The sequence below is a fragment of the Dasypus novemcinctus genome, chromosome 21, assembly GCF_030445035.2.
Source record: "Dasypus novemcinctus isolate mDasNov1 chromosome 21, mDasNov1.1.hap2, whole genome shotgun sequence".
NCBI classification, from domain to species: domain Eukaryota; kingdom Metazoa; phylum Chordata; class Mammalia; order Cingulata; family Dasypodidae; genus Dasypus; species Dasypus novemcinctus.
The window spans coordinates 81,088,615-81,114,660 of NC_080693.1; the positions used below are offsets into that span (position 1 = coordinate 81,088,615).

The window sequence follows — 26,046 nt, forward strand, 5'->3', positions numbered from 1 at the left end:
GATTCACTGGGATTCAATCCTGGAGACCTCTGATGGGGAGAGAGGTTCCCTATCAATTGCACCACCTCAGTTCCTGGTTTCTGCTGCACTTCACCTTGACTCTCTCCTTGTCTCTCTTTTGATGCGTCACCATCTTGCTGCGTGACTCACTTGCACGAGGCACTGGTTCACCACGTGGGCACTTGTACAGGTACTGGCTTACCATGCAGGCACTTACATGCGGGCTTGCTGCGTGGGCACGCCTACTCTTATTTTTCACCAGGAGGGCCCAGGTATCGAACCCAGGTCCTCCCATATGTTAGGTGGAACCACTTGAGCCACATCTGCTCCCTGCTCGTTGTGTCTGCTCATTCATCAGTTCATTGAATCAGTTCATTACGTTGGCTCATTGCATCTGTTCACTGCATCTGCTCATCTTCTTAGAAGGCACAGGGAACCAAACCCAGGACTTCCCATGTCCATGTGGTATAAAGTTTAAGAAATCATTGCCTAACACAAGGTCCTGAAGATGCTTCCCTAAGTTTTCTTCTAGGAGTTTTATAGTTGGTTCTTATATTTAGGTCTTTGATCCATTTTCAGTTAATTTTTGTTGTTGTTTTATTTTTTTAATTTTTAATTTTTAGGAGGTACCAAGGATTGAACCTGGGGCCTCATACCTGTGAAGCAGGCACTCAGCCACTGAGCTACACCCGCTTTCTGAGTTAATTTTTATACATGATATGAGGCCAGGAACCACCATCATTCTTTTGCATTTGGCTCTCCAGTTCCCCAATACCATTTATTGAAGAGACTATTCTTTCTCCACTGAGTAGATTTGGCACCCTTGTCAAAAATCAGTTGGCTGCGGAATCAATATGGCTCAGTGCCTGAGCACTGGCTTCCCACATACAAGGTCCCAGGTTTAATCCTTGGCCCTGGTACTTCTAAATAAATAAATGAATGAATGAATAAACAAATAAGTAAATAAATTGGCCATAGGTGTGAGGGTTTAGTTCTAAACTCTCAATTCCATTCCATTGGCTTATTCTTCTGTCCTTGTGCTAATATGATGCTGTTTAGATCACAGTGGCTTTGTGATAAGTTTTAAAACCAGCAAGTGTGAATCCTCCAACTTTGACTTCTTTTTCAAGATGGTTTTGATTACTAGGGCTGTGATGGTTAGGGTATTGTGTCAACTCGGCCAGGTAATTGTGCCTAGTTGTTTGGTCAAGCAAGCCCTGGGCTAGCTATAATACAAGGGCATTTATGGACTTTAGTCACCATTTGATTTTACTGCAGTGGTGAATCATAGATAGCTGGTTATAATTACATCATTCAGGGAGATTGCCATCAGCAATGAGTGATGCTTAACCCAATCAGCTGAATCCTGTAAATGGGGAAGTGATTCCAGCATTGAGAGAGAATTTCCCAGCTCATCTTTGGACAGCCAACATCTCCCAGCACTCGTCAAGAATCTTCACTGGACTTTGCTCAGAGCTCCTGGCTGCAGCCTGCCTGCGAAACCTGGACTTGTGCATCCCCATGGCTACGTGAGAGACTCTGATCAATCTCCTACTATTGACAGATGTCCCTTGTTGATTCTGTTTCCCTAGAGAACCCTGACTAATATATAGGGCTCCTTACCCTTCTAAATGAAGTTAATGATTAGTTTTTCCATTTCTGTAAAGAAGGCTATTGGAACTTTCATTGGGATTGCATTGAATTTGCAAGTTGGTTTGTGGAGAATTGACATCTTAGCAATATATAGTGTTTTGATCTATGAACATGGAGTGTCCTTCCATTTATTTAGGTCTTCTCTTTAATTTTTTTCAGTAAAGGTACATAATTATTTTCACTAGAGCTATTTGCTTTTTCATGTGGATTTGAATTACTATCTTGTGTTACTTCCTCTCTACCTGAAGATCTTCTTTTAATATTTCTTGTAAGGGAGGTCTGCTAGTAATGGCTTCTAAAGTTTTTGTTTAATTTGGAATATCTTTATTTCACCTTGGTTATGGGTTCAATTGTTTCCCCCAAGATATTTTGAAGTCTTACCCCCTGTACCTTAGAATGTAATTAGTTTTGTTTATAGGAGTAGGGCAGGTCCATAATCCAATATGGCTGGTGTCCTTATAAGAAGAGAGAATGGACACAGACACAGACACACAGGGGAGAGGGTCATATGACGATGAAGGCAGAAACTAGAGTTATGCAGCTGTAAGCGATGGAACACCAAGGATTACCAGCCACCACAAGTAGCTAGGAAGAGACAAGGAAAGAATCTGTCCTGTAGCATGGCCCTGCTGATATCTTGGTTTTGGACTTCTAGTCTTCAGATCTGTGAGAGTACAAATTTCTGTTCAAATTACCCAGTTTGTGGTAATTTGGTACAGCAGCCCTAGGAAACTAATGCAACCTTCATTTGTTGAAAGACAGTTTTGCTTAATACAGGATGTTTTGTGGCAGTATTTTTCTTTTTCAGCACTTTGTACATGTTGTTCCACTGTCTTCTGGTCTCCATTGTTTCTGGAGAGAAGTTAGCTGTTACTCTTATTGTCATTCCCTTATATATGATGAGTTATTTTTTTCTTGCTGCTTTCAAGATTTTATCTTTATCTTTAACTCTCAACATTTTGACTATGATGTTTCTGGGTGTGGATATCTTTGTATTTATCCTACTTGGAGTTTGTTGAGCTCCTGTGATGTGTAGATTAGTGTTTTTCATCAAATGATGAAAAATTTTAGCCATTATTTCTTCAAATGTTTTTTCTCTTTCTTTCCTCATCTGCATTCTTTCCCATTATACATATGTTGATGTGCTTGAAGATGTTCTACATTTCCCTGAGGCTATTTATCATTTTTCTTCATTCTTTTTTACTTTTTTTTCCCCTTCAGATTGCACAATCTCTGTTGCTCTAACTTCATGTTTGCTGATTCTGCTTTCTGCCAACTCTAATCTGCTTTAGTGAATTTTCCATTTTGGTTACTGTACTTTTCAGCTCCAGAATTTCCTTTTAAAAGAAATAATTTATATGTATTAATATTCCCTAGTTGATGAATCATTGTTATCATACCATTAAAAAATTTAAAACATGGTTTTCTTTAATTTTTAAAACATCATTATAGTAGCTACTTTGAGATCTTTGTTAAATTCTACATCTGGGACCCTCAAAAGCAATTGCTATTGCCTGATTTTTTCCAAGTGTATGGGTTACCATTTCTTGTTTCTTTGCATGTCTTATATATTTTTTGTTGTTGAAAATGGGACAGTTTAAATTATATTGTAGCAACTCTGAATACAGAATCCCTGCACCACTCACCAAACTCTTTATTGTTTCTGTGTTTTGCTTGGTTATTTGTTTATCTGTTTAATGACCTAGGTGAATTAATTTTGTGTAGTCTATTTCCCTTACAGTGTGCATTTTCAGATGTCCTGCTCAGATTTTTCTTTTTTTTAACTTTTAGCGTAGTTTCCTACAGGTCAGCAAAAGTCACTTATTGGTTAATGGTTGTGCTAAAGCCACCTTAACCAGTTAAATTTTCATTCCATACCGTTGAATGTGTGTGTGTCTTGGGGACTGCTTTCACAGTTCAGGGAGTTCATGGTTTTGCCCATACTCATCCAAGGACTAGTAGCTTATAAGTTCCCCCTATGAAGAGTGTGCAGCTTTGGATATTTATACAGTCTCTTCCAGACTACCAAGGATGAGTGTGACTTCATGTTAAGTCAAGCTTCCTGGGGGTCATCCCTGGGTAAGAATAGCTTATTGTTTAGCCACTGTTTGGTCAGAAATAGTGCTCAAATTCCTTGTGCCAGTGAGGCATCTTCCCTGTGCTGGTAGATCTGTGTGGCTTGGGGAATGCTTTCAAAGTATTCTGCTCCATGTCTTGCTCTGATTGTCCCTGAGTGGGTGCAGCCAAGGGCATTCTCACATTCTTCTGGATTCCCAGGTATGAGTGTGATCCCAAGAGGACTCTTGGCTGTGTCTTTCCCTGGCTCTCTCGGTTAAACTTCACCTGCCATTTTGCTTGTTCCTAGCAGGACTGTGAAGTTACCAGCTCCTCTTAATTGGTTACCGCCAAAATACCCATTGGTTTGGACGATACCCTTAGGCATGAACTCCACACTGTTTGAAATATAGTCAGTCCCTTCAGGCTGAACTAAAGAGCTCTCTGTCCTTTCAGCCTGCTTCTTCCCCTGGACAGAAACTCTGCACCACTGCAGCGGAACTGGGGACAGAGGCAGCAGCTTGTTTCTCCTAAAGTGACAACCTGCTCTACAAGTGGGCCTTGGGAGGATGGTAGCTCTTGGTCTTCTCAGCTTCCCCCTCCTAATATGGTGCCTCCACCCTATGAGCCAGCTGGGCTGGGTGATAGGGACCTCAGTGCTCTTGGCCTGCTGTGTCTAAGATACTTCTGCCCTACAAGTGGCAGTTGGTGGAAGAAGGTGTCCCAGTCCTCTTTGCCATGCCTGTCTGTCATACAGCTTCTGTGTTACAGAGAGGACCTGGGAGGCATGAGAGGCTCTGGCAGCCTGCCTCTCCCAGGGTGAAACTGTAGCCCTGAACTTGGAGCTGGGGCAAGGAACAGAGGGACCTCTTGGCTGCATTTGCCCAGGGTGGGGAAGACGGGAGCAGTTTGTAGTTCAAAGGCCATAGACTCTTACTGCTTTTACTGACACTCAGTATATTTTCTTAAATAAATGTTTCCCCATTTGCTGTTTGCCCATGCCCTTAAGACAATTTAAATGACTGGGTTGTGTTGTTGGTTTTTTTTGTGTGGTTTTTTATTTGTTTGTTTGGTTTTTTTTTTTTGGTGGTGGTTGTTTTTTTAAAATAATTTTCACCAACTAAATAGTTGTTTTGCTGTAGAGAGGGTCTGCTGTGCTAGGAGAACCATTCCAGAAGTCCCACTCTTAACTCTTGTGAAGGTCTCTTGTAATAGTATGAAAGGAGACCCACAAATTATATAATACTTAAAAGTTATAAATAAAAATTTAAAGTCAAAATTATTTAAATAAATCTGAACATTTAAATTTTATTTTGAAAATGTAATTGAATCCTATAACACATTTTTATGAAAAAGAAACTATCCACAACTTCATTGTTCAATGTCCATCTAGTTACCAATGTAAATAAGTGATATAACAACTCATACATGTTATGTCTAGGTTTCATTTATCCAGATTTAAGGGCTACATGAATTGTTTACTATTGCAAAGTATTCCTCAGCCATCATGTGTATCAGTTGCAAATTTCATGCTCATTTGTGAATACCTCCAGAATGAAGTATTGGAAGAAGAATTTAGATACTCGACACAACTGGGGAAATATGTTTTGTTATGCAAAGGTCCATTGCATTTCTGGCGTCTGAAAGGAAGAAACTGACAAGTTAGTTCTTTCTCTTACCTCCACACTTTTGCTGTTCAAATTCTCCCCACACTTGGAAGCAGTGCTTGTCTCTGAAGAAGGCAGTGAAACAACCCTTAAACCTTCACAGTATTCAGAAATGTTGCCTTTATTTTGAAGACATGGGGCAAGAGATGTGGAGAAGCATTTCTCTGGGGCCTGTACAGTGTTAGTCATGAAAGAGTACATTGAAGGTCATGGGCCATGCTGGGGCGGCATTGGATACTGGCCCCAAGGGACACACGTGCCCACTGTTCTTTAATACTTCTGTGTTTGTGTGTTTGTGTTACGGGCCTTGTGAAGTGTGGGGCTCACGAAAGGGGCTCCTTTTGTTCAATTCTAAGAGTAATTCTGTTTTGTTTTCTCCTTTGGCCAAATTTTCCTTTGTTTAAAGGTAGAATGCCCCTGGCTCTTAAGGCCACAAAATAGGTCCTTGAAACAGTTTCAGGTGGCATATCCATACCTTAGAAATTTCTCCCAATAACATGAAAACAAAACTAATGCCGTTCGGTACAAAGAAAGAAAAAAAAAAGAACTTTAATTCAGGACGTTCTTCCTTGTTTAACCAGGGAGTAGATGATTAAGGGTGCCCTAGGCAGGGATTCAGTATTAAGCTAACTTCCTGGTGTTTTCTCTACAGAATGTTCAACACCTGGATGATCAAGGTGTAGTTGATTATCTTGGAAGACTGAGTCTGGATTGGATGGTTTGTTGAGATCCCTTTGGGATGCTGTAGCTCTTTTTTCTTTTGAGGTAGTTGGAAGGGTCGTGTAGGCCCTAATAGACTTATTTGATAACATTTCTTTGGTGTCTGGATGCAGGTACAGTATTTTTCTTGTACTCTTAAGACCTCAGTATCGTCAAAAAAACTCTAGTTCATTTCTTTTTTTTTTAAAGTGGTTGTTTGGTTTTTGGTTTTTTGTTTACTTATTTATTTCCCTCACCTTCCCCCCCCCTCCCCAGTTGTCTGCTCTTTGCATTCTGGGTCAGGCTGCTGGTGAATCTCGGGCTAGGCTAAGCCGGTCTGGGCCCTCCTGTCTTCTCCTAGCCTCTCCATTCTGGTTCAATGCTTATTCAATAATATAATTGGTTTTCTTGCTCTCCGAACTTTGTGGAGAGGTTTTCCAGGTAGGGAGAAGATTTTGTTTTTCAATTATATTTTGCCAACAAGGGCTTGAGTGGGAGAGTGTTTTAATGGCTCACTTGGAGCTGAATGGAGTCTAGGTCCCTGGGCACAGGCCTGAGCACATTGGGCAGGAACTTTGGAGCTTCCAGGATGTTGAGGATGGTGCCACCTTCCTTTCTGGTTTGTGTCAAAAAGTTTGGAAAATCTTGAAAATACAGAGCTTGTGGTGTTAAGTATATAGGTTTTTGGTTTGTTTTTTTCCTTTGGCTGGTAGTGGTGTATACTTTTTATTAGCCAAAAATTGCTGTTTGATGAGTGGCATATGGTCATTATAAAATACATCCATCATTCTCCACTTTTCTGGTCTCTTCTGTTGGGCAACCTGTCTCCAACATCTCAAAACTTCTTGATAGGGAAGCAGATGTGGCTCAAGTGATTGGGATTCCATCTACCATATGGGAGGACCCAGGTTCAGTCCCTGGGGCCTCCTGGTAAATGTGTACCCATGTGGCAAGCCAGCTCCACATGGTGAGGCAGGTCCACACGGTGAGCCATGCAGCAAGGTGATGACATAACAACAACAAAAAGGGGAGACGAAGGGGAGAGTCAAGGTGAGATGCAACAGAAACCAGAAATTGAAGTGGCACAAGTGTCAGGGAATGTCTCTCCACATCAGAGGTCCCCAGGATCAATCCTGGTGAATCCTAGAGGAGAAAAAGAGAAAAGACAGAAAGAGAAATAGATACAAATGATCACACAGTGACTGGACACAGACAGCAAAAACAGTAGGGCAGCAGGGAGGGGGAGAGGGAAGGGGAGGAAAAAAAACAAAAAACTTCTTGATAACAGGTGGAAGTAAAGTAGAACTTTGGGAAATTCTGAAGGAGCTTTTTTTTTAATGTAAAAAATTAACAATCCTATCCTTCGTGTATAAGCTTGATTAATGCTCTCCCCAAAATACAATGATGCAATGTCCAGAAAATCAAACAAATCTCATAGCCTCTTTTTTTTCCAAAAGATTTATTTATTTATTTATTTATCTCCCCTCCCCCCCCCCCCCCCCCCCCCCCGTTGTCTGTTCTCTGTGTCTATTTGCTGCGTGTTCTTTGTCCACTTCTATTGTTTTCAGCAGCACGGGAATCAGTGTTTCTTTTTGTTGCATCATCTTGTTGTGTCAGCTTCTCCATGTGTGCAGCACCATTCCTGGGCAGGCTGCATTTTCTTTTGTGCTGGGCATCATAGCCTCTTATACTGTGTCAAAAGCTGGCTCTCTAAACATTCCTAACACAACCTGTAAGATCAAACTGAGTTTGTTGCTTACCTTATATATTAGTTTCCTTGGGATGCTGTAACAAAGAACTAGCTTAAAAGAATAGAAATTTATTCTCTCACATTTCTGGAGGCCAGAAATCCAAGATCAAGGTGTCAGTAGGACTTTGCTCCCTTTGAAGACTGCGGGGGAGAATCCTTCCTTGACTCTTCCAGCTTTTGCTGGCCCCAGGTGTTCTTGGCTTGTGGCAGCATCGCTCCAGTCTCTGCTTCCAGCTTCACATGGCCTTCTCCACTATGTTCTCTGTGTCTCTCCTCTGCTTCTTATAAGGACACCAGTTATGTTGGAGAAGGGTCCACCCCTCTCCAGTATGACCTCATCTTCATTTGATAACATCTGCAAAGACACTATTTCCAAATAAGGAGGTCACATTCACAGGTACCAGAGGTTGGGACTTTAACCTATATTTTTGGAGGAAACAAGTCAACCCACAATACTTTGGTGAGAGAGAACAGAAACTCAACAGAGCTTTGGCAGTGTCTTGTGGGGGAAGGTAAGATGGGAATTTATTGAAAATTGGAAGTTTGGTTTAGGTAGGTCTTTCAATGTGGGGATTTGATTAGGAGTGGGTAAGAATCATTATTGAACAGTTCAGAATTGGTGGAAACAGCAAGGCAAAGATTTTGAGGTACAGGATTCAAAGAAACTTAGCACACAAATGGTCTTTGATGCTTCCCACTCAAGAGTTGATGGATTTTTCAGGAAGTTCTTATGATGACAAATCAAACCATTTGCCTGTGCAGAACTGTCCTGGAAGAGTAAAAACAAGATCAATGAGTCCCAGTTCCAGGTAGATGGCAAACTCAAAGATACAGGACACTCTTCTGTCCTAGAGAAATAGGTAGAGGATAGGCAGAAGTGGCCTGGAAAAAAATCTTCTAGGGTTTAGGACAGCAGGGAAAGGCTAGATACTACCCAGAAGAGAGACCAGACAAAGGAAAAGAATTGTGACAACAAAATTGTTGAGTTAAAAAGTGTAGCTGCAACTGCTGGTATCCTCCCCCACCCTATAGACAATTTAAAATTCTCAGGCGTTGGGGCCCGTGGCTACAGATGAAGGAGGTCCCAGGGATCCACCTCCCCAGGAAAGGGATGATAGAGAGACACAACCTAAAGCTGACTCAGCTTTTGACCCACAGGTCTGCTGTGTCCCATGAGCCCTTCCAGGTTGGGGGACTGCTTCACTGTGTACCTCAGGAGCCTTCAAGGGACTAAAGACATCTGACCCTTTCAATATCCCTCTCTACTAACCCAGGCTAGTTGTTGAGGACACAGAGGGGAGTGGAATTATATCCTACCTGGGAAAGGCTGCCAGCAAAGGTTGTAGAACTGCCTCTGAGAAAGTTTGAATCATGAGGCTTTTAGCCTCCAGGCAAGATCTTCTGTTACACTGATCCAGTCTGTGTTGCAGCAAACACACTCCGACCAGGGATTGAAATGAGAGGGCTGTTGGTGGACCAAGGAAGTGCATGTGAGAAAATTAAAAGTAAATAAATAAGAGAGGCTTTTTCCAGCCTTTAGCACCTCCTTCCCCAAAGCCCTAGGAGTGGGTCTGCAACCCATTCCTGGATCCAGGGCACAGATTTGAGCAGCTAACGGGGGCAATCGTAAAGACCCCAAACAGGGTGAGCCAATAATCAAAGAACAGCAGTAACACACAGCCTCCCACCACTAAATCCCTACAAAAGAGAAAGAATTTGAGCACCTGAGTATTCTTACCATCCTAATCAGATGCCTACACATCAGCAAAAAATTACAAGCCATACTAAGAAAATGGAAGAAATGGAATATATCAAAGTTCCAGAAGAGACACAGGATTTGAGACAACTAATCAATGAGATACACATAAAGTTCCAAAATCAAATTAATGAGTTGAAAGACAATAGGGTTAAAGAGATAAAGAACATCAAGGAGACACTGAGTAAGCACAAAGAAAATTTGAAAACCTGAATAGAAAAGTAACAGAGCTCATGGGAATGAAAGGCATGATAGGTGAGATCAAAAACACATTAGAAGCAGTACATGGGTGGTTCAGTGGTAGAAAAACACATTAGAGGGAAGCAGGTGTAGCTCAGTGTATGCCTGCTTCCCACGTACAAGGTCCTGGGTCCAATCCCTGGTATATTTTCAAAAAAAAAAAAAAAAGCAGGGGAGCAGATGTGGCTCAGTCCGTTGGGGACTCCCCCACCATGTGGGAAAGCCCTGGGTTCAGTTCCTGGTGCATCCTGGAGAAGGCAAGCAAACATTGAGCAGAAAGACAGATGAGAACCATCTGGGGGAAGAAGGGGATAAATAAAGAAAAAATAAGATAAATTTTTAGGGAAGTGGACATGGATCAGGTGACTGAACTCCTGCCTACCATATGAGAGGTCCATGTTTCAGTTCCCAGTGCCTCCTAAAGAAGAAAGTGAGCTGGCATGATGGGCAGGCATAGTAAGCTGACACAACAATATGATGCAACAGGAGACATAAGAAGAAAAAACATAATGAGAGACACAACAAAGCAAGAAACAGAGGTGGTGCAAGCAATTAGGTGCCTCCCTCCCACATCAGAGGTCCCAGGTTCAGTTCCCAGGGCCTCCTAAAGACACAGCACAGAGCAAATGCAAACAATGAGGGGGTGGGGAGAAATAAATTTTTAAAAAGCACATTAGAGGCATACAACAGCAAACTTGAAATGATAGAAGAAAAACAAGTGATACAGAAGACAGAATAGGTGAAATAAAAGAGAGAAAAGAATATAGAGAGAATGGAAAAAATTGAACAGAGGTTCAGGGAGTTGAATGATAACATGAATTGCAATAACATACCTGTTATGGGAATTCCAGAAGGAGAAGAGAAGGGAAAAGGGGCAGAAAGAATATTTGAGGAAATAATAGCTGAAAATTTCCCAACTCTCATGAAAGAAATGAACTTACATGTCTAAGAAGCTCAGCATATCCCAATCAGAATAAATCCAAATAGACCTACTCCAAGACACATACTACTTAGTACATCAAACGTCAAAGATAAGGAGAGAATTCTGAGAGCAGCAAGGGAGAAGCAAACCATCATAGACAAGGGTCACCCAGTAAGACTTAATGTGGATTTCTCATCAGAAATCATATAGGCAAGAAGACAGGGATATGATATAATTAGGATACTAAAAGAGAAAAACTGCCAGTCGAGAATTCTTTATCCAACAAAATTGTCCTTCAAATATGAAGGTGAGTTTAAAATATTCACAAACAAAAAGAAACTAAGAGAGTTCATAAACGGGAATACACTTTTGTAGGAAATATTAAAGGAAGCTTACAGCTGAAAGAAAAAGACAGGCAAGAGAGGCTTAGAGGAGAGTGTAGAAAGCAAGAATAGAAGAAAGTTTAACCAAAAAGTAAAAAGACTGACAAAAATAAGGTATGACATATGAAACCAAAGAATAAAATGGTGAAAGTAAATAATGCATTTACAGTAATATCCTTGAATGTGAACAGATTAACGTCCTGTGGCAGTTTGAGATTATTTATGAATCCCCAAAAGAGAAAGATTGTGTTTGTAAACTAATCTATTCTGGGTGTGATACCCTTTGATTATATTGGATTAAGTTGAGGGGCCCTTGATTAAATTACCTGCTAAGATTAGGGCTTTGATTTGACCACATTAGTAAGGTGTGACTTAAGGTGGTCCTATATAAATGGACACTCACTCAAGAAGACACAAGAGAGACAGCTCTGTCATGTTTGATCCTGGGGCCCTGAGGAGTGATGAGCCACTTGTCAGATAGTTTGCAGCTGAACAGAAAAGATTAGTTGAGCAGCTAAGAAGGCCCAGAAGGAAACAAGCGCTATGCCAGAGACTGAGATAGGAAATCCTGAGAGACCAGGCAGAGAGCAGCAACCATCTTGCTTCAACACATAGCAACTGACTTTGGTGAGAAAACAACCTTGAATTGAACTCTTTAGGGCTACTAGCTGTAAGCTTCTACCCCAAATAAATACCCTTTATAAAAGCAACAGATTTCTGGCACTTTGCATCAGCACCCCTTTGGCAGACTAATACAACTCCCCAATCAAAAGACATAGGCTGACAGAATGGAGGAAAAGACATGAGCCATTCATATGCTGCCTACAAGAGACTCACCTTAGACCCAGTGATAACAAACCAGCTAAAGTGAAAGGCTGGAAAAAGACTCCATGCAAATGGTAACCAAAAAAGAGCAGGGGTAGCTATACTAATATCAGACAAAATAGACTTCAAAAGCAAAAAATTATTAGAGAAACAGAAGACCATTATATATTAATAAAAGGCATAATCTACCAGGAAGAAATAACAGTAATAAATATCTATGTATCTAACCAGGGTGCCCCAAAATACATGAGGTAAACTCTGACAAAACTGAAGGGAGAAATAGACATCTCTACAATAATAGTTGGAGACTGCAACACACCACTCACATCATTAGGTAGAACAACTAGACAGAAGATCAAAAAGAGAACAGAGAACTTGAACAATATGATAAGTGATCTAGACCTATAGCTCATATACAGAACAGTACATGCAAACTCAGTGGGTTATACATTCTTCTCAAGTTCCCATGGGTCTTTCTCCAGGATGGACCACATATTAGGGCACAATGCAGGTCTCAATAAATATAAAAGATTGAGATGATACAAAGCCTCTTCTCAGATCAAAATGGAATAAAACTGGAAATCAATAATAGATGGGAAAGTGGTAAATTTGCAAAAGTTTTGAGACTGAATAAAACACTTCTAAATAATCAGTGGGTCAAAGAAGAAATTGTAAGAGAAATCAGTAAATATGTTGAGGCAAATGAAAATGTGAGTACAATTTATCAAAACTTATGGGATATAGCAAAGGTAGTCCTGAGAGGGAAATTTATAGACCTATACACCTATATTAAAAAGGAAGATATTTTTTCTTCTATTTATAGTCCTAAGCACCTATATTAAAATCAAAGATCTAACTGAACAACTGGAGAAACTAGAAAAAGAACAGCAAACCATTCCTAAAGCAAGCAGAAGGAAAGCAATAATAAAGATTAGAGCAGAAATAAATGAACTTGATAACAAAAAACAAAACAAAACAAAAATACAGACGGTCAACAAAACCAAAAGCTGGTTCTTCGAGAAGATCAACAAAATTGATACACTGCTAGTTAGACTAACAAAGAAAAACAGAAAGAAGATGCAAATAAATAAAATCAGAAATGAAAGAGGTGAAGTCATGACTAACCCCACAGAAATAAAAAGGATCATAAGAGTATATTATGAGAAGCTGTATGCCAACAAACTAGACAACCTAGATGAAATGGACAAATTCCTAGAAATGCATAAACAACCTACACTGACACTACAAGAAATATAAGAAACCAATCACATGTAAAGAGACACTCTTTATCACTCATAAAAAATCTCCCAACAAAGAAATGTCCAGGACCAGATGGCTTCGCAGGTGAATTCTACCAAGCATTTTGAGAATTAACACCAATCCTGCTTAAACTCTTCCAAATAATTGAAGAGAAAGGAAGATTACCACACACATTTTATGAAGTCAACATCATCCTAACACCGAAGCCAGATAAAGACAGTACAAGAAAAGAAAATTATAGACCATTGTCTCTTATGAACATAGCAACAAAAATTCTCAATGAAACACTTGCAAATAGAATCTAATAGCATATCAAAAGACTTACATACCATGGTCAAATGGGATTTATTCCTGGTATGCAAGGATGGCTCAACATAAGAAAAGCGTTTAACATAATATACCATATTAACAAATTGAAGGGATAAAACCACATGAACATCTCTATCGATGCAGAAAAAGGCACTTGACAAAATGCAGCATTCTTTCTTGATAAAAACACTTTGAAAGATAGGAATAGAAGGAAAATTCCTCAATACGATAAAAGGCATATATGAAAAAACCCACAGCCAACATTGTACTCAATGGGGAAAGGCTGAATGCTTTCCCTCTAAGATTGGGAACAAGGCGAAGATGTACACTGTCACTACTGTTATTCAATATTGTGCTAGAAGTTCTAGCTAGAATAATTAGACAAGAAAAAATAAAAGGTATCCAAATTGAAAAGGAAGAAGTAAAACTCTCACTATTCACAGATGACATGATCCTTTATTTAGAAAATTCTGAAATATCTATGACAAAGCTACTTGCGCTAATAAATGAGTTCAACAAAGTGGCAGGATACAAGATCAACTCACAAAAATCAGTAATGTCTTTGTATACTAGTATTGAACAATGTGAGGAGGAAATCAGGGGAAAAATTCCATGTTCAGTAGCAATAAAAAGACACAAATACTTAGGGATCAATTTAACCAAAGAAGTACAGGATCTATATGCAGAAAACTGCAAAACAATCATAAAAGAAATCAAAGCAGACCTGAAAAAATGGATAGACATTCCATGTTCATGGATTGGTAGACTAAATACCATGAAGATATCAATCCTACCCAAACTATTTATAGATTCAATGCAATACCAATCAAAATTCCAACAGCCTACTTTACAGAATTAAAAAAGATGATTACCAAATTCATTTGGAAGGGAAGTGCACCCAAATAGCCAAAGGCATTCTAAAAAAAAAGAGCAACATGGAAGGAATTTCACTGCCTGACCTTGAAACATATTACAAAGCTACAGTGGTCAAACAGCATGGTACTGGCATAAAGATAGACACATTGATCAGTGGAATAGAACTGAGAGTTTGGAAATAAACCCTCACCTCTATGGCAAACCTATCAAAGCCATATTAATGGGACAAAACAGTCTCTTCTACAAATGGTGCTGGGAGAAATGGATATTGATAACCAAAAAAATGAAAGAGGACCCCTTTCTCACTCCCTATGTAAGAATCAACTCAAAATGGATCAATGACCTAAATATAAAAAGCCAGGACCCTAAAACTACTAGAAGAAAATGGAGGGAAACATCTTAAAGACCTTGTGATAGGTGGTGACTTCTTGTACCACCTATCATGTGGTCCCTTCTTGGACCCGAAGCACGTACAACAAAAGAAAAAATAGGGGAAAGGGTATGGTTCAAGCAATTGAGCATTCACCTCCCACATAGGAGTTTCCAGTTTCTGTTTCTGGTGCCTCCTAATTAAAAAAAGAAAAGAAAAGAAAGGAAAAAATAGATAAATGTGATCTCCTCAAAATGAAACACTTTTGCGCCTCAAAAGGCTTTGTCAAATGGGTGAAAAGTCAGCAACTTAAAAAGAGAAAATATTTGGAAATGACATATCTGATAAGGATTTAATACCCATGATATATAAAGAGATGCTACAACTCAACAATAAAAAGACAAACAACCCAATTAAAAAATGGGCAAAAGACATTTGTCCCAAGAAGAAATACAAATGGTGAAAAAGTACATGAAAAAATGTTCAACTTCACTAGCGATTAGGGAAATGAAAATCAGAGTTACAATGAGATATCACTGCACACCTATCAGAATGGCCACTATTGAAAAGACAGAGAACTACAAGTGTTGGAGAGGATGTGGAGAGATAGGATGGTACAGACACTCTGGAGGACTGTTTGGCAGTTCCTAAATAAGTTGAATATAGATTTGCTACATGATTTGCTACAATATCACTACTGTTCATGGAGGTGTTATTCATGATTGCCAAAATTTGGAGACAACCCAGGTGTCCATCAACTGATGAATGGATAAACAAACTGTGATATATTCACATGATGGAATATTATGCAGCTGAAAGAAGAAGTGAAATTGTAAAGCATATGAACTCAAGGATTAACCTGGAAGGTATCATGCTGAGTGAAGCAAGCCAACACAAAAGGACAAATAATGTATGATTGCACTACTATGAACTAAATATATTGTGTAATCTCATGGAGTTAATAACTTGAATATGGGTCACAAGAACATAGAATGAGGTTAGAGAATGGAAAGCTGAGGGTTAGCCTGTGCACAATTGGTAAGAAGGATGTGTGTTAATCTTTGGAATTGAATAGAAAAGGTGAAAGCCCAAAATAGTGCTTCCAACGACTAGTTAATGTAGACAGTAAGGTGTGGTTTCTGCAATAATAGGGCAAGGCTTTGAAGGTGCCCAGCTCCAAACAAAGAGAGCAAAGAGGGAGAGCAAAGCAAGAATTGGCATGAGAAGACAGGCGTTGCTGCCACCTCAGCGGAACCACTCTTAGCTCTTCCTCAGGGTGTCAATGTCTGAACACCAGTCCCTGAATTCTCCTTTAAGATACTCATCTTGGGCTCGTTGGTTTTTTGTACAGTGGCGGTCACCTTTGTCAAATCATCTCTAACATACAAATGCATCATCCTACTCTGTTTCAACAGTGGCAGGCACATTTTTGGTTTTCTCACCCTGAGCTTTGGGCTGTTTGTTAGATATGGGGTTTATGAACTGCAGAGGCCACATTCTTGGGTAGCTTTGTTAGAGGCACTTGGTGAACACTCTTTATTGACCTGGGTTCCCCATTCCCTCAATGGAAAGAATTGTATTATTTTTTTCCTTGGTTTTAAAGTAAGACATTGTTTTTATAAAAAATATTCTGAAAATACAGAAAAAGCATAAAATTTATTAAAAAGAAGAAAAAAAATTAAGAACCTGGCTTTTAAATGGCATGTTTTCTCAACTTAAGATAGAGGCAGGGTGTAGTAGTTTGATATTATTGATGAATTCCAAAAAGAAATATTGGATTATGTTTGTAAACTGATCTTTTCCTCTGGGCATATTCAATTATATTGGATTCAGAGGTTTACCTGATTAAAAACGTCATGTGCCAGTGGGGCATTGAGCTCTCACACTTGGTGGGTGGGGACTCACAGATAAAAGGCATGGCAAAGGATGGAGTTGGAGGCTTCTAATGTTGGAGTTTTGATGTTGGGGTTTGATGCTGAAGCTGGAGCCCCAGGGAGGGAGACAGAGCCATCCGCCTGATAGTCTACAGCTGACCTTGTGGAGAAAGGCAAAGCCTAGAGAGTCTCATAGTCTACAGCTGACCTTGTGGAGAAAACAGAGGTGCTGAGCCCAGAGGAACCCAGGAAGCCTGAACCCTGGCAGACGTTCGCAGTCATTTGCCCCAACACGTGAAAATTGATTTTGGTGAGGAAAGTAACTTATGCTTTATGGCCTGGTATCTGTAAGCTCCTACCCCAAATAAATACCCTTTATTAAAAGCCAACCAATTTCTGTTATTTTGCTTCAGCGCCCCTCTGGCTAACCAATCCACAGGGTAAGCGCTCCTCTTCGTTCTGAAGGAAGTCTCTTTGTCTCAGAGGGCTCCCTAGAATGCCAGGAAGAGAGCTCTGGTGAGGCCTTCCTTTATGGACCTGAGTCCAGAAGACAGGATATGCCTTTGAGTCACCATGTGTATTCAAAATAAAAGTAACACTGGACAACAAAATTAAAAGAAAGGAAGTCTGATATTCTGCTCTTTCCATCATGTCTATTTTAATGATATTAAAATATCAGGTTGGGAGCAGACATGGCTCAAGCAGTTGAGCACCTGCTTCCCACATGTAAGGTCCTGGGTTCGTCTCCAGTGCCTCCTAAAAACAAACAAGCAAACAAAAAACAACAAGCAAACAAATGAAAAAACTCAGGGGAGTGATATGGCTCAGTGGTTCAGTGCCAGCTTCCCACATATGAGGTCTGGGGTTCAGTCTCTGGCCCTGGTATCTCAAAAAAAAAACCCCAAAAACCAGCTTAACTCAAAACAGATCAAAGACCTAACTATAGGAACTAAAACTCTAAAACTCCTAGAACAAAATAGAGGGAAACATCTTCAGGACCTTGTGTTAGGCAGTGGTTTCTTAGACTTTACACTGAAAGCGTGAGCAACTAAAGAAAAATGGAACTTCATCAAAATTTAAAACTTATTTTTAAGAGTTATGTTTTTATTTATTTCTCTCCCCTTACCACCCCCCCACCCTCCCCACTGTCTGCTCTCAGTGTCCATTAGCTGTGTTCTGTGTCTGCTTGCATTCTTGTCAGTGGCACCGGGAATCTGTGTCTCTTTTTTGTTGTGTCATCTTGCTGCGTCAGCTCTCCGTGTGTGCGGCACCACTCCTGGGCATGCTGTGCTTTTTTTCATGTGGGGCGGCTCTCCTTACAGGGTGCAATCCTTGTGCGTGGGACTCCCCTACTTGGGGGACATTCCTGCATGGCATGGCACTACTTGTGTGCATCAGCACTGCACGTGGGCCAGCTCACCACACAGGTCAGGAGCCCTGGGTTTGAACCCTGGGCCTCCTATGTGGTAGGCGGACAGTCTATCCATTGAGCTAAATCCGCTTTCCCAAAATTAAAAACTTTTATATATCAAAGGACATTATCAAGAAAGTGAAAAGACCACCTACAGAATGGGAGAAAATACTTGGAAACAACATATCTGATAAGGGTTTAATATCTAGACTATACAAAGAAGTCCTACAACTCAACAACAAAAAGACAAACAACCCAATTTTAAAATGGACAAAAGACTAGAATAGACATTTCTCCAAATCAGAAATACAAATGGTCAATAAGCACATGAAATGAGGCTCAATATCATTAGCCATCAGGGAAATGCAAATCAAACCACAGTGAGATACCATTTCGTATCCGCTAGAATGGTTACTATTTTAAAAAATCAGAAAAATACAATTTTGAAGAGGATGTGGAAACACAGGAACATTCATACATTATTGGCAGAAATGTAAAATGTTGTGGGTACTGTGGAAAACAGTTTGGTGGTTCCTCAGAAAGTTAAGTATAGAATTACCATGTAATCTGGCAATCCCGATTCTAAGTATATACCCAAAAGAATTGAAAGCAGGGACTCAAACGGATATTTGCACACCGATGGTCATAGTGGCATTATTCACAGTTGCCAAAAGATGGAAGCTACCCAAGTGTCTGTCAACAGATGGATGGATAAACAAAAATGGTATATCCATTCAATGTAGTATTATTCAGCCATAAAAAAGAATGCAGCTCTGATACATGATACAACATAGATGAACCTTGAAGACGTCAAGTTGAGTGAAATAAGCCAGACACGGGACAAATATTGTATGATCTCACTTATATGAAATAATTAGAATATGCTAATGCATAGAGTCAGAAATTAGAACCTAGATTACCAGGAGTGAGGTGAGAGTGGGGAGTAGATGTCAATGCTTAATGGGTGCAGGGTTTCTGTTTGAGGTGATGGAAGAATGGTGGTGATGGGAGCACGACATTGTGAGTGTAATTATCACCACTGAATTGTATACTTGAAAGTGGTGAAAACGGGAAATTTTAAATTGTATACATGTTACCAGAATTTAAAAAAACAAAACAAAACAATAGAACTGTACAACATAGTGAACCCTAATGTAAACTATGGATTATAATTAATATATTATAATTATAATTAAATTGTTTCATCAATTGTAACCAAGTTATTATACTAATGCAAAAAGTTAATAATAGGGAGAACTGTGAGTGGGAGGGGTATACAGGAACTCTACTTTTTGTGTGATTTTCTTCTGCAAACCTATAACTGCTCTAATAAAAAAATTAAGAAAAAAAATAAAATATTCATAAACTAAAACATGACATTTAAAAAAATCAAATTCTTTCTGAAAACATGTTTTGAGTCCTTGTTATTATTCTGTATATACCCTCTTTCTTACTTTTTCTTTTTAATTATTGTAACATATATGTAACAAAATTTGCCATTTTAAGTGTAAATTTCAAAGACATTAATTATATTTACAGTGTTGTGCACTGTCACTACCAACTACTACCAAAACATATACAGCACCCCAAAACAGAAGCTCTGTCCCCATAAAACAGTAAGTCCCTATTCCCTCCTACCCCAGCCCCTGGTAACCTCTAATCTACTTGCCATCTCTATGAATTTGCTTATTCTAGATATTTTCTCTACGTGAAATCATATATTTGTCCTTTTGTGTCTGGCTTAATTCACTCAGCATGATGTCTTCAGGGTCCATTCATACTGCTGCATGTATCAGAACTCCATTCTTTTTCATGACTGATTAATATTCTACTACAGGTATGTGCCATTCATCTGATGCTTTTTCCACCTTTTGGTGACTGCATAATGCTTCTATGAACACTGGAGTACAAGTATCAGTTTGAGTCCCTGTTTTCCATATTTTGGGGTATCTACCTAGTTGTGGCCTTGCTAGGTCATACAGTAATTCTATGTTTAATTTTTTGAGGAACCTCCTTACTGGTTTTTAAGGAGATGTAAATGATTTGTTTTGTTTCCATAGGTTCCCTTTTTATTTTGCGTTTAAGACCACAGCTGTAGTAGTGACTGGTGGTTGCTTTGTTGACGTTGTCTTTGGCTGTATCCCCTGAGGTGCACCGCCTGTGAAAATAGACAAAGATGAAAAGAATGGCAGGGTGCCTCCTCGGGTATTTACGTAGGGAGTGTGAATAGGGCATGCCAGTTTCTGAATATCGGCTGCAAGGAGATTATTTCTATCCAAATCAGACCCCCCAAAAAGTTCTTTTTTTCAGATTTTCCACCAAGGTCCCTTAGGTAACTATTTGACAGTGAATACTCTATTTAACTAAACAAGTCAAGGAAAAGAAGCAGATTAATTGCATGCAGTTTCTTTCCTGCTCGTGTCATAGAATTGGAAATAGAATTAAACACTGACAGCTCTCTGAGGTTTTCTCGCTGCCTTTCAGGCTCTGAGCATTCTCACCTGCTGGGTGCAGCCTGCTCATCTGAATTCAAGCGCCCGTAGGTTTGTCATTGCTGATTGGTGTGTCGGTGTGTTTGCTTCAGAGCACTGTCCTAATTCAGAACAGCAGGCTAAGGTGGCACAGCAGCCAGGAGTAAATGGGGTCTTTGCTCTACATCGAGAAGAAGATTTTTTTGAAGTTTTTACACAGTCTTTGCTCTCAGAAATGCACATATAATTGCATCTCTTACACGGATGCCTTACAGTGCAGATCTTTATTACCTGACTGCATAATCAGCCCCACTAAAGACAACTATTTGACAAATCATACCATCAGAAGGATCGGCTGGTGTTTTGGGATTGAATCCACTGCCCCCCTGGGCTGTTCTCTCCCTTCCTTGGACTGGGAAAGCTGTTTTTCTACAGCTCGAGGCCCTAACTGGGCAGAGGTGGGGTGTGCCAGCAATGCAAAAGCGCCTTATGCCTGCCACTATTGAGCTGTGTAACCTTGAGCAAATCACTGATTGATGATCACGATAGTAATAGTCAATTAAGGCGTTTATTATGTGCCAGGACCTGTTCTAACCAAGCACCTACCTGTATTGTCTCATTCCTCATGACAGCCCAGCGAAGCAGGGACTGTTACACCTCCACTTCCCGGATCAAGAAACCCTTGGCATTAGCTTGAAAGTGGAGCCAGGGTTTGAACCCAGGTAGTCTGGGCTCAGTGCCTGCACTTTTGAACCCCATGCTCTTCTGCCACAGACCAAAGGTGAGCCTGGGTTTCATCATCTGGAAGGTGATGGATGATGCCCTCTAAGGCCCAACAGGTGCTGCAAGTTTAGGTGACGCACAGTGGCTCATGACTTTTATGTGTAGAAGAGGAATGCTCTGTATCAGCGCCTTTCCCCCCTCGGGGCTGACACTGGCATACAAGTTTGAAAACCATTAAAGGCAGGAGAAACCAAGTGGGGCTTGTTTTAGACTGCTAGGCTGCCAAAATGCAAATATGCGTTGGCTTTTGCAAAGGGATTTATTACAAGTTTACAGTTTTGAGGCTGGGAGAAATAGCCAAATGAAGGCATCATCAGGCAATGCTTTCTCCCTGAAGACTGGCTGCCAGGGATCCTGGACCCCTCTGCCACGTGGCAAGGCACGTGGTGGCATCTGCTGGACTTTCCTTCTCTTTCAGGTTTTGTTGCATCATCGTCTTGCTTTTGCTGTGGTTTTCTCTTCTCTCTCTAAATTAAATTCTTTTACAAAGGACTCCAGTAAGAGGATTAAAACCCATCCTGGGCGCTGCCTTATCTGAAATAGCCTCATTAAAAGACCACACTTACAGTAGGTTTACACCCACAGGAATGGATTAGTTTTAAAAACATGATTTTCTGGGGTCCATACAACTTCAAACTATCACACTCTGCCCTCTGGACCCCCAAAAGACGTTCTTTCCATATGCAAGATACAATCATTCCATCACAATATCTCAAAAGTCTTGAACATTTCAGTAACAATATTAAGTCCAAAATCTCATCAAAATCAGTTACAGGTGTGGTCTGGACTGAGGCACAACTCCCCTCCAGCTGTGAACCTGTGAAACTTAGAGACCACGTTGACCACGTTATCTGTTTCCAATATACATTGGAGGGCCAGTCATAGGATAAATATTCCTATTTCCATAGAGAGAAATTGGAAGGAAAACAGGGGTCATGGGTCCCAAAATATTCTGAGGCCCTACAGGGCACACTCCATTGGATTTCAAGGTCGGAAAGTCATGCTTTGTCCTCAGGGCCTGATGGAGCGGCAGCCCCACCCTTTGCAAGCACTTGCACAGAAGCCATGCTCTCAGCTCCACCCTCCTCAAGCACTGGGGTGGCAGCTGGGCACTAAGCCTCCACCCTCCTCAAGCAGGTGGGTGGTGGCCAGCCCCTGGCAATCCCCCAGGTAACTGAGAACCCTGAGAACAATGCGTGGCAGGCCCACCCTCTCCAAGATCTAGGGCATGCTTACTCTTTCGACATACAGTGGTGGGTCTGCTCTCTTGTCCTGAGAAGATGTCTTCAGTCCAGACCTCAACTTCCATGGTTCTGTCTTTAAAGTCATTTTCCTTCAATCTGTCCCTTTTATGTCCCTTTTAGTCCAGCTGGCAGTGGTTCCTTTCATACAGGTCTCTCTCTCTCTCTCTCATCCACACACACGAACTTGTCAGTTTTGCCTGTAGTACACAGGGGTCCCAACTGTAATACAGTAGAACTTTCCACAAATTCTTTCCAGGTAACCGCATGTCCTATCCTGACTTACACTGAAATGGCTAAATGGATCCATGTTCAGTTAAGCCCTCACAGGGGGCACTAGTCTCTGGGGACTTGCTTTCTGGACACTCAGAATTTTCCAAGCCATCAATTTCTGGATTTTTTGTGCTGAAGAATTCAGTTCTCAGCTTATCCCTTTCACACTTTACTATAAACTGCAAGAAGAAGCCAGGCCACACTTTCCACATTTAGTTTGGAAATCTTCTCAGCTAAATATCCAAGCTCATCACTTTCAAATTCTGCCATCTTTAAGACATCCAAGACTCAATTTTGCCAAATTCCCTATCACTTTATTTTTTTGTTTTTATTTTTATTTTTTAAATTTTTTTGTCTTTATTCATTTTTTTAATACTACATAAAAAAAATGAGGTCCCCATATACCCCCCACTCCCTCACTCCACTCCTCCCCTCATAGCAACATTCTCCTCCATCACCATGAGACATTCATTGCATTTGGTGAATACATCTCTGGGCACTGCTGCACCTCATGGTCAATGGTCCACATCATAGAACACACTCTCCCACGTTCCATCCAGTGGGCCATGAGAGGACCTACAATATCCGGTAATTGTCCCTGCAGCACCACACAGGACAACTCCAAGTCCCGAAAACGCCTCCACATCTCATCTCTTCCTCCCATTCCCCACACCCAGCAGCCACCACGGCCACTTTCTCCACACCAATGTCACATTTTCTTCTATTACTAATCACAATAGTTCATGAATAGAATATCAGTAAGTCCACTCTAATCCATATTCTATTCCTCCATCCTGTGGACCTTTTCTTCCAGCTTCCAATGACACATCTATCATTTCTGTTTAAGACCTCATCAGAAGTACCTTTAGCATTCATGTTTCTATCAATAGTCTCTTCAAAGCAATCTAGGCCTTTTCTATCAAGCATCTCACAATTCTTCCACTCTACTCATTACCTAATTTAAAAGCCTTTTAAAGGTTTTTGGTATTTGCAATAGCAGCACCCCACTTTCCTGGTGCCAAAATCTGTTTTAGTCTGCTAAACTGCCCAAATACAGATATACCAGAAATGGTTTGGCTTTTTCAATGGAAATATATTAGCTTACAAGTTTACAGTTTTTGAGCTGAGAAAAATGTCCAGATCAAAGCATCATCAGGCAATGCTTTCTCTCCAAAGACTGGCTGCCAATAATCCTGGACTCCTCTGTCACATGGCAGCATCTGCTGGTCACTCCCTTCTCTTCTGGGTTTTGTTGCTTCAGCTTCTTGCCTCCATGGCTTTCTCTCTCCTCTCTGAATTATATTCTCTTATAAAGGACCACAATAAAAGGATTAAGACCCATCCTAAGCCATGCTTTAATTGAAGAAAACTAATCAAAAGGCCCTTAACTGAAATAACTTAACCAGAAGACCCTCCTTACAATAGATTTATACCCACAAGGAAGGGATTAACTTTTTTCCTTCCCTTCCCCCCCCTCTCCTCCCACCCTGCTGTTTTTCCTACCTGTGTCCATTTGTTGTGTGATCTTCTATATCTATTTCTCTTTTTGTCTTCTCTTCTTGTCTTTCTCCTCTAGGATTCACTGGAATTTGATCCTGGGGACCTCTGATGTGGAGAGAGGTTCCCTGTCAATTGCGCCTCCTCAGTTCCTGGTCTCTGCTGCACTTCACCTTGACTCTCCCCTTTGTCTCTTTTTTTGCATCATCATCTTGCTGCATGACTCATTTGAGCAGGCACTAGCTCACCACGCAGGTACTTGGTTTGCTGTGCAGGCACTCAGCTTGCTATGCGGGCATTCAGCTCACCGTGCTGGCACTTTCACCACGTGGGCACTTGTGTGGGCACTTAGCTCACCACATGGGCACTCCGCTCACTGTGCGGGCACCCACATGGGCACTCAGCTCGCCATGCGGGCACTTGGCTCACCATGTAGGCACTTGGCTCGCCACATAGGTGCTGGCTTGTCATGCAAGCACACTTTCTCTTCTTTTTCACCAGGAGGCCCCAGGGGGGCCGAATCTGGGTCCTCCCATATGGTAGGTGGAGACCTTATCACTTTAGCCACATCCACTTCCTAGGATTAACTTTAAGAACATGATTTCTGGGGTCAAAGCTTCAAATCATCACAGGACTCATCTTTATCAGTCATCCTAGAGCTCTACTATGGCTGCCATTCAGTGCGTTTCCCTGATTGTATACTAGATGAGGCCATCCTGTGCTCAGGTGTTAGAGAGGGCCCCTATAGCTTCTGGGGTCGGCTAGTTATTGGGTTGTTTAACGAAACTAAAGTAAGTGAAGTTCCTCCGTACCCCCACTAGAACTGACCTCTGTGGTCACATGTATCCAACCTACCAAGAGTCTAGCAATAACATTTATTTCATGCCTGCGTGTATTTGTTCCTCTCCCCATTCCACTGTGAGCTCCTTGACATCTGTCCCCTAGCAAATTGCCAGTGACTAGTAGGAATTTTTTTTTCAAAGATTTATTTTTTATTTATTTCTCTCCTCTTCCCCCTGTTTTTCTTCTCTCTGTGTCCATTCACTGTGTGTCCTTCTGCATCTGTTTGCATCTATCTGGCAGCACTGGGAAACTGCGTCTCTTTTTTGTTGTGTCATCTTGCGTCAGCTCTCTGTGTGTGCAGCACCACTCCTGGGCAGGCTGCACTTTTTTCGTGTGGGACAGCTTTCCTTGCGGGGTGCACTCCTTGTGCGTGGGGCACCCCTACATGGGGGTGCCCCTGTGTGGCACGGCACTTCTTGCGTACCACAGCACTGCGCGTGGGCCAGTCTACCACACGGGTCAGGAGGCCCTGGGTATCGAACCCTGGATCCTCCATGTGGTAGGCAGATGCTCTATCAGTTGAGCCATGTCTGCTTCCCTAGGAATTTGGTAAGTATTTGGAAAATAAGTTGAATGAAAAATAAGTTGAATGAAAAAAAAAAACCAGTAATATCAGATACTCATTTTCACCCCAAGAGTAAGTATGAGCAAAGAAAGGCTAAGCCTAGGTCAGGAAACATGCCTGGGGTGAGAATGAACTAAAGCTCTCTGGGACTATTATTCATATTGGACACCCAAAATTTCTTACAAGACAGAAATTCCACATTAGTTATCAGCCATAACATTGTCATTCTGTGCATCTGATATTTCCCCGGATTCTTTTCAAGCTATACTAAACTTTCTTGTGCCCAGACCCTTAGCAAGGACTCATGAGAAGTATCTTAACTT

At 40.9% G+C, this 26,046-nt stretch overlaps 2 long non-coding RNA genes across 2 annotated transcripts in view; one reads left to right on the plus strand and one right to left on the minus strand.

Moving 5' to 3' along the window:
• LOC101415362 (uncharacterized) overlaps positions 1 to 16,412 on the plus strand; it is a 70,683-nt gene extending 54,271 nt beyond the window's left edge. Inside the window, exon 3 of the long non-coding RNA XR_011646952.1 lies at positions 1 to 16,412. This is a non-coding gene — a long non-coding RNA (uncharacterized lncRNA).
• The window catches only part of LOC139437184 (uncharacterized), a 21,991-nt gene continuing 3,530 nt past the window's right edge, over positions 7,586 to 26,046 (minus strand). Inside the window, exons 2-4 of the long non-coding RNA XR_011646953.1 lie at positions 9,142 to 9,289; positions 7,906 to 8,593; positions 7,586 to 7,804 (exon numbers count right to left, since the gene is read on the minus strand). This is a non-coding gene — a long non-coding RNA (uncharacterized lncRNA). The remainder of the gene's footprint in view (positions 7,805 to 7,905; positions 8,594 to 9,141; positions 9,290 to 26,046) is intronic.